This window comes from Thamnophis elegans, chromosome 1 (genome assembly GCF_009769535.1).
Source record: "Thamnophis elegans isolate rThaEle1 chromosome 1, rThaEle1.pri, whole genome shotgun sequence".
Taxonomy (NCBI): Eukaryota; Metazoa; Chordata; class Lepidosauria; order Squamata; family Colubridae; genus Thamnophis; species Thamnophis elegans.
The window spans coordinates 34615513-34625482 of record NC_045541.1 but is presented as its reverse complement, the minus strand read 5'-3'; the positions used below and the strand labels follow the sequence as shown (position 1 = coordinate 34625482).

Below are 9970 nucleotides of genomic sequence, written 5' to 3'. Positions count from 1 at the left end.
TAATCTTTTTAGTCAGCTAAATTGTCAATACTTTACAAATGTCCAGGAAGCAAAGTGAAATATTGTGTCTTTAGCAGCAATATAATTAAAACTCAGATGGTACCCTTTTTATGTGTAGAAAGGACAGATTCACTGTTGCTTCCCATATCATGTGTGTTCTCTCTCTCACTCCCCCCCCTCTGTCTTATACACATGTACGTTATAACCAACTCTGAGCAACTTCCAATCAAAAAGAAAAACATGAATGTTCCAGCATAATTCTGGAACGCCTCAAGCACTTTCAACCAAACTTGGTACACAGATGACTTACTCTCCGGAAACACATACTGTGGTGGGTAACACACCCCTAACACCTCTCAAGGTGTGTGTTCTGTTAAGATACAGCCTGTTGTGCCTTAAAATGGCTTCTACTGTATTGCTGTATAATGGCTTCTACTATACAGAGCAGTGGAGTTGCCATGGTAACAGCTTCACAGTACTCCACAATGGGGCTCCCTGTGGTAAGGGGGGAAATCCAACATTAGAAATTATGTTTGGTCCAGACATTTCCCCCCTATAAATAAATATCCGGACAACACCAGGTTATTAACTAGTTAAACTATGAAAATAAGCATATTAGAAACAACAAAAACCTGGTGCTAAGTCCTATAGTCTCTTGTCCCAGTGCTCAGGGACAAGCCAGATCTTCAAATGAATGTCATTATTAGTCAAACACAGACAATATGTGTGCAGGAAATGATGCCTTTACGTTGCTGAGTGAAAATTCCTTTGACATCCTACACTTAATAGAGTTGTCATGGAATTTAATATCTGTTTGATACTGATATTACAGCCAACTCTACTCGGTGACTCATCTTTGTAATATTCAAGAAAAGTCAGCTGTGGATTTTATCAGTATTCAGACCTGCTATGACAGAGACATTATTTCTTTTTTTTTTAAATAGAATTTATTTTTATTTTCAAAACAAACACAACACATAAAATCTTCCTTCTTTACATATTGTAGAAAGTGTATCAGTTGGTTACAAAAGGTTTTCGTGCATTTCTTCCACAGTCATCAAGCATAATTTATATTAACTCAAGTATTTTAACTCAAATATTTATACATGTTACCCTTATACCTCCATTTTTATTTGACTATAATTATTTAAACGTTCTTCAACATAAAATATACCAAGATTTAATACATAACCACATACTGGCATTTCATTTAACATTTCTAAAATCCTCCAATAACACTGAATCCTTATGTCCTATTCTAGCCAAACATCCATAATATTTAGTAACAAACTTTTCTAATCCTTCCTTCCAGATCACTGTTTGCAATTTTCATCCAGTTTCTTTTTATTGTGCGCATACATATATATAGGTTGTCATCATTATCCCTCCTTTATTTGACTATATGCTGTATCATAACATTTTCTCCCTAATAATCAAAAGTTAACTGTATCTAACTTAGTTCTTTTTTATTAACCTTTGTATATAATCCAAAAGGATTTCTAATCTTCCTTTCATGGGTACCATTCAATATTCATATCCAATTATTACTCATCATGACACTATACATTGTATACATTATTATCATTATCAATTATTTATTTAACTATATCTATTATTACTAAATTTCACTAAGTTTCACTAGTTTTAAGTTATATTCTTCCATCTATCAACCTATATCTTTCCAATAACAAAACAATCTCATATCTTCTGCCATTTGTGGTACCAATCCTCTAGTCATCTTCTTGATCAGCTTTGTATGGACTTCTCTTACCAACTCCTTGCTTATAAGATCTCTCATATAATCTTGATGCCCTCTTTCTGTTTCCTTATTCAGTTTGTCTTTGATTGTCAGCAGTGTTATCAAAACTTTTGCTAGTGGAATTTCTTTCTTTAAGTCCATAGGTTCTTTAATTTTATCTTCTTCTATATCTTGACCTTGGATTTCCTCTCCATTTAATTCCTCTTTCTGTATTCCATTATTTCCATTTTCAGGAACAAACCAATTACCATAGATATCAGCAGGTTTAGTCTCTTTATATTCATTTTCCACTTCGGTGTTTTGAGTTTCAATCACCCCATTTTGCATTTGATGAACATTTTCATGTTTTTCATCATATTTTCTTGTTATGTGCTCTAGGTATTCCAGTTTTTTCTCTACTATATTTGATAATTTCTGTAGCTCTGAAAATATATTTTGCAAAGTCAAGACCTCTATTTTTCCTTGGGATTCTGCCATTCTGACAAACACAGCTACTCTAGCTTGAAAGATAGATTCACAAAGAATGCTGCTCTCACTTCTCTCTGGTCAAAAACATACTTCTAAGGGACATCTGTGCACTCTTATCAGTCTGTAGCCATAGTAAAGCCTTGTGGTGCCAAGTCAAAGCAAACCGTGAAAGAAAGAAAAAACGTTCCATTTTGAATACACAAAACTCTGATCAACAATACCCCCCAGCCTCCGGAGCGGAGACACTATTAAAGAGTTTCTTTTTGTATCTTGTTTGTATATCAAATTAGAAAAATAGGTCCAATCTTTAAATGAATTAGAAAAATACTCACAGCAATAAAAGAGGAAAACTTTAGTCTGTAAATTACAGAGAGTCACAAAGAGAAGGTAGAAGAAGAAAACTTAATCCATCCATTTCAAAAGGAATACATAGATTCGATCCATGTAAATAACATTTAAAAGGTAAGATAACCACTGTCCAAAACTATTTCAAATTCAATTCCACCGCTTGATTCTTCTATTCTTTAATTTAAATTGTTTTTTTTTAAACAATAAAAATTCCTCACCAGCTGGAAACACTTTCTCTTTCCATATCCTTCTGTTTTGGAGCCGCCCCAACTTTGTCAGCCTTGGCTGGATTTTTTGTCACCGGCTTGAATAACTTCTCTTTCTTCTTTCGAGGATTTTGTGATATCCCCGAAATCAGCAAGACGTATTCTTCCTGTTCACCATCTCTTCGGGATGGTTTAGGTCCGTTTGGACCACCCAGTGGCAAAAGTGTTGGCTGTGGTCTCAGAGCATTGAGACCACACAACCATCTCATCATGACATTGGCTCCTCCCTCCGACAGAGACATTATTTCTTTTCTAGCCATATTAACACTTATCCTTGATGTTTTCCAGGATAGAAAAAGGCTTTACAAGAAGCTGTTAAAAAAAAACTTTAGGAAAAAATGTAGGCCTCTTCTCTAGCAGGTAGTCCTTAGTTTGCGACCCTAATTGAGCCAAGAATTATGACATTTTTTGTGAAGGTCAATTGTTAAGGGAGTCCATTGTCAAGTGATCCTGTTGTCTGTAAGAAAGCATTAGTTTCCTGCAGAAAAGTCATAAATCATGGTCACATGGCCAGGAGACACTGCAAATGGCTATAAATGCAGGCTGACATCTGAGGCCATATAATAACATGTGTGCATACACATAACTTTAGTATCTGAGAGCAGTAAGTACAGAACATCTGACTGACTGCATGGATATGTAAAGTACTACCAAGAAATTATAGCTGAGAGTAGGGTCTTTGCAGTGGGTTTTTTTTAAATGAAGGTAAGCAACGCAACTTCCACCTGAATCCTTTTCTGCATAGCATCCTAATTGTAGAAGCGTAGGCAGAGCCTGTGGGGTGGAGTCAAGAGAGGGCTCAGCCTAGAATCATTCCATGTTGACAAATGCTCCAAGTCCAGCCCCTACTTGAATTCTATTAATTCTAGTGCCAATTTAATGCTGTCCGTTAGTTGACCAGATTCTTGTACATAGGCTTGAGTAATAGATCTCCTGAACTGGAGCTTACCTGTGATCTTGAGTCTTTGTTCCTGATATTGTTTGTTTTTTTTAGAAAGAGAGAGAATGAGCAGCTTCTGAAACAGTTATCAAATGTTTCCCCAAAATAATTCCTCCCACTTCTTTTCATGAATCAGACCTCACCCTGGTGCCTTCAAATGCAAACTTGCAGGCTCATTGACGGATGTAAAACTCCCGAAGATAATTGTTTTCAAGGGAGAAACTGTAGAGCTATTTATGCAATTTACATTAAAAAATGACAAATTGTCAGTGTCATCTGCTTATTTATTTTAAGGAGGAAGCTAAATTTTTGCATTCCACCAGTTCCTAACTCTGCTCCTGAAAGTACCTTACTAAAGTCCAAGGAACACACTTTCTGGCAAACTACTTCTAGGAATGAATGTCCAAAGGGATGCAGTCAGCAGTTTTCTTTTTAAAAAAGAAATCAAAGTCTGAGGATAAGAAAAATATCAATGTATATGAAAAATAACAGAAGAGACCAATTGTGGGCCAAATTTCTCCCAAAGAAAGCAGAGAAATAATACTATAGTTGATACACACCAGCAATGATGGATAGAAAAGGACATCTGTGCACGAGGACTTGTCCTGTAACCACAAAAAAATAACCAAGGATGTGGGTACTAAGCAGCGGAGAAGGAGAAATGAGAATGCTTAGCCTGATTGAGAAAGGTTAATTACATGTGAAATGAGACTGGGATTCAGACTCTGTTTGCTCTAGATTTTGTGTAATGTTATATCAACACTTGGATTCTCTGTTCATCTATTAGCAAAATCAACCCTTTTTGTTTGGTTTCATTTCAGTGTTGTTTTAATCCCTCTGAACATTTTATACTGTTATTTTAATTTTGCTAAACATGTGTAGATAGTAAAATACCTCCAGAATTAAACTATCCAAGGATATTATGAAAGTGATCCAGTTCTCATAAAGATTTGATCTGCTAATTAGCCACACTAATTTTATGGATCATTGCCACCCACTTAAAACATATTGTTATATGTTCATAATCTTTTTATAATGAGCTTTTATGGACAGCAGAGGCCAGCTTCAGTGCGATATTAACAAAGCTTTTTTTTCTCACTCTCTCTTTCTCTCTTTTCTGATTTTTCCTCCAAGTATGGTATGTGCGCACACCTATTTAATCATAAGTAAACTCCACAAGAAAAAAAACCCAAGCAGTTAAATATTTCCCCCTCTCCTCTACATAAGGAAGCATGATGTTCTTCATAAAATAATTAACACTTTTCCCCCTCCAAATATGATTTATAATAAATTGTAGTCTGTTTAACAGAGCCCACCTGCAAGCAGATTCTCACCTTCTCCTATGGTCTTCCGCGTGAATAACAAGATGTGGGTATCTTCCTTTACTTTTCCACATTTTGCCAGCTCTTCTTTTTTACACCTGTTTTCTGCTATTCCTCGTGTTTTTAAAGTTCAGTTTCATCAGTAGTTCTCTCTCCCACAAATGAGTAATACAGCCTATGCTGCCTCTTGATGCTTGGCTTGCCTTCTTAAAAATTAGACAATTGCCATATATCTAGTCAGACCATTTTCAATGCCAAAGAACACTTAAATGCTAGAAAGTGGTGTGGGACTGCACATTATATTCATAGTAGGGATGCTGGCTTGATCACAGCAGACAATATAAATTATCTACACAGATAATGCAGGAAATTACAATGGGAAGACTTAAAGATGCATGACTTGGCTTCAACCCGTTCTTAATTTCTAATAAGCAGGTGAACAATTTATAAACAGCTAAAGAAACACTGAGCTTAGACTCAATGAAATCTCTGTTATTAAGTTTTCGCATATACAAAAGCTTTTTATATAAATCGGGGGTGCCAAAGTTCAATTTCATTGAGGGTCGCATCAGAGCTGTGTTTGACCTCAGGGGGCTGTCTGGATGTAGCCGACTGGGTGGGCGTGGCCAACTGGGTGAGCATGGCGACTTTGATGCCACTCACTGGGTGTGGTCAACTGGGTCGCATGGCCAGCTTGACGCCACTCCCCAAACTGCTTGCATGTTTCCTCTTCACACTGAGTAGACCGGGCCAAAGCTGCATTGGATAGACTAGGCTGAAGCCAGATTGGGTAGACTGGGCCAAAGCTGCATTGGGTAGACTGGGCTGAAACTGCATTGGGTACACTGGGCCAAAGCCACACTGGGTAGACTGGGCCAAAGCCGCATTGGGTGGACTGGGCCAAAGCCGCATTGAGTAGACTGGGCCAAAGCCACACTGGGTAGACTGGGCCAAAGCCACACTGGGTAGACTGGACCAAAGCCGCATTGGGTAGACTGGGCCAAAGCCGCATTGGGTAGACCGGGCCAAAGCAACACAGGCCAGCCCCTTACATTTTCCAGGATGGCCCCGCGGGATGGATCCGACCACATTGTGGGCCTTGAGTTTGACATCCCTGATATAACTGAATGCCTAAGGCAAGTGGGGGGGGGGGACACACTGATGGGTCGACCTAAATAATACCCACTGAACTCCATTTGGGGAGGTTGATTTTTTTTCTTTTTTTTGTGTCTTTATTTTAGAAGAGTACTAAATTTAGACAAAATTGGTGCCTAATTGGTGTAATTCTTTAAAAAAAAAATAAAGGTACCCCAAACCTTGTGAGACCACAACACCTCTCAAGATTTCTAAGCTCTGAAGGATTGTCAGCTACTTTTCATTTTTTGAATATTTTTTAAAATTTCTATTATGTTTGTTTGAGTGGATTGATAACATAATGGTACCCGTTCATACCTTGAAAATGTAGTGGGTATTATTTAGGTCAACCCATCAGAGTGTGCCCCCCCACTTGCCTTAGGCATTCATTTATATCAGGGATGTCAAACTCAAGGCCCACAGTGTGGTTGGATCCATCCCGCGGGGCCATCCTGGAAAATGTAAGGGGCTGGTTAAGGGGCAAAAATTGTATAACAGTATGAATGGCAAATATTGATAGCATGGCACACTGCAAGTTGAGGTGCTGGTAAATTCAGTGTAGGCTTTCTTTCTCTTACTCAGAGGAAAGATATCTAAATCATGATTTGAAGGGCACTGTGGGATCTGTCACATGTCCTAGTTGTGGTGTTGGGGGGTATTGTTGTGATCTGCCAGCGGCCTGTGGAGCCTGTTCCCAGTGTGTACATGTGCAGAGCTGCCAGAAGGCAAGAACAGTTAAGACAAAAGGACAACTTAGGAGTAAGGCTTGGAGGTGATTGGCCTCTCCCATAAGACATAAAGCAGGAGCAAAGGCATGTGATCCTTTGCAGGAAGCAAATGTGTTCGTTCTGCTCAGTTTAAAGTCTGAAGCTCCGTTTTGACTCTGTGCTCCATGTGGGCTTGCAAAGCTAATTGCCAATTAGGTCTTTGGCAGCATTTCAAGGGACGTAATGGTGGGTGCTTATCAGCCTTATCCCGAAAGACTTTGGCACACTTCTGTCGGACTCTTTGCAAACTATTTGTGACTCATTACAGGCTGTGAATGAACATAATTCACAGGCTTTGAAATAAAAAGAGGGTTTGGGGGACTAAGTGTATGCTTTTTACTGTCTCGGGAAGCCTAGGCTCAGAACAGGTGCACAATAAGCAAAAGCAGGAAAGGAAATGGTGAAAATGCATTATAACATCATTTTTAACAGAATAAATAAAGTTGCTCAACAATTATATTATGAGCCAAAGAATTATTCTTAAACTATGAGGATCAAATGGACTGTATGATCTAGGGTACAGAAATGAAACAGAGCCATTTATTAATTTATATCAATCCAATTGTTTATTCATTGCTAACACGTTAAACTACCAAAACAAAATGACAAAATGATGCCTATAAACATGGACATTGCCAGATGGAGAAACAGAAATCAAACTAATTTTATTGTTGGTGCAAGGAGATGAACAGCTCAAGTATAATAGCAAAGATATAGTTTAAGAATAAGAGATTACAAAGTGTTCATGTACAAATCCAAGTCAAACTAAAGTGGAAGAACAAAGTCAACAAAGTGGTATGATCTTGAGCACATGCCCACCATGTTCAAGGAGAAGTCCTGAATCTCACTGATAGGGAGCCAGAAGAGCTGAGGAATGAAATCAAAAAGGTTTGTAAGGATGAATGTGAAAAGTGGGAGAGGAGGAGGAGGAGGAGGAGGAGGAGGAATATGTATGTAGTGGCAAGATGTGTATTTCACAATGCTACACTGTTAAGCTTTCTGTAAAATCAAATGTTTATGTAACCAAACACTGATTTAAATTCTTTTGTGATTTTGCAAAATAATATACTGAACTGTAAATGACTATTCTGAATATAATATACTGAACTGTTCACACACACACACACACACACACCTCTTGGGGTGCCACTACCAAATCATTTCTAAGAGCCAAAGGTCATCATCTGTCCATATATAAGCAGTATGACAGAAGTCTAAAGCTGTGTGAAATTGTGACACAACCCTTGCCTGAGACAGATGCAGTCCAGACTTAGATAATGTCATCCAGAAACTCACACAATAGGTCTGTCAGTGACAAACTTTCATTGTAAAGTGCAATACTGGTACACATGGTTTTTTAAAAAAAACATTTTGTTCATTCTTATCAGACAACAGAGAACTTGCTTCTGATCTTTTTCTAGATTTGAAGTCTCCTGCAATGTACCAACTTTTTCTAGAGCACAGAAGTAGAAATATGGGTGTGCTTGCACATATACTAAAATTGGAACGATACAGAGAAGATTAGCATGGCCCCTGCACGAGGATGACATGCAAATTCATGAAGCATTCCATATTTTTGAACGCAAGTTTAACAATAAATTTTATGGAAAAAAAGAAGAAGTAGAAATATGGGTGCGATGTCGGGGATTTGGCCAGACAATTATATGAGATCATTTCAAAACTATTTAGAGGCTAGAAAACATTGTTTGAGCCATTCTGTGTTGTGTGTTAACAAAGTCATACTTCATTACTGGGATCTATAAACCACAATGGTTAAGATCATACAACAAACCAAACCATGTGGAAAGAAGCAACATTTTGTCTCAGTGCAAAGTGTCGAAAAAGCAACTGAGAAGCAGATGGAGCAACGGGGAGTTCAGAGAGAAAGATGGATTGACTGAAACAAATTTCAGAAGATGGAAAGATGAGTAGCTTCTTTTGGCTTGCATGGCAACCCATACTTCCATCCTTTTCTATAACATCATCTTTGGGAGAATATAGTACCCCTCTATTACAAAAGCATCAATAAATCAGAGCCCTGAAGTTTCACTTCTGCAATTCCATTTCCTGAAGTCATGTTAATTTGTAAACGTTTCCCAGATTCTCTCAGGAAAAAAGCTTACCAGTCCTTTATTAGGATAATCCAATCCTCCCAAATTCAAATAAAACTGAATTGCACAAAAGTTGATTTACTTTTTTGAGACATAAGACTTCCTGTTTTCAACCAGGCCTGAAATGTTGCGGCCAGCCAGCAGCTAGCAGAGCTGACAGCAGAATCAGACAGTGAGGAGGTTGGGGAGGAACATCGGCCAGTCCTGGAGGCAGGGGGAGGCTCTGATGAGGGCTCTGCATCGGAGGCAGAGAGGGGGCCAAGGCCATCTGGCAGTTCTCAGCTGCCTTCGGAGCTAGACAGCAGTGAGGCAGAGGAACAGCTGTAGCCTGTTTCCAGTGTTCGCATGTGCAGAGCTGCCAGAAGAAAAGAACAGCTCAAATCAGGGTCGACTTGGGAGTAGAGCCACAGGTAGATGGTGAATGGCCCCTCCCATAGGAAATAAAAGAGGAGCGAAAGGGGAGTGGGCTTTTGCAAGAAACAATTCATTTGTTCATTTCAGAAGTGTGAAGATCAGTCTGTGAATCTCAGAGACTCTGTGCCAAGTCTTTCCTTGCACAGCACTGCGTTTGGAAAATATGGCAACTTTCCAAGCTGGATAAGGTCTGTGGTCATAACTTCACCTTTGAAAGACTGTTTACCAGGCCTTTGCTGAATGTGAATGAGAGGAATTCACATTCATTTAATAAAAAGGGTTTTACCAGGACCAGGAATCTACTTTGTGCTTTTTGGGGAAGCCTAGATCAGAACAAGAAATGACAGACGAGCCTTTGCAGTTTTGCACTTCTGCTTCCCAGTAACAACAAGGAAAGTGGGGTCCTTGGTGCTTTCTGAGGTTGCTTGTTTTCTTGCAGAC

General features: G+C 38.7%; 1 pseudogene; it reads left to right on the top strand.

Annotated features, from left to right (window-relative positions):
• The first annotated feature begins 8484 nt into the window (after window positions 1–8484).
• Window positions 8485–8582, top strand: LOC116523772 (annotated as a pseudogene).
• Window positions 8583–9970: the final 1388 nt, after the last annotated feature.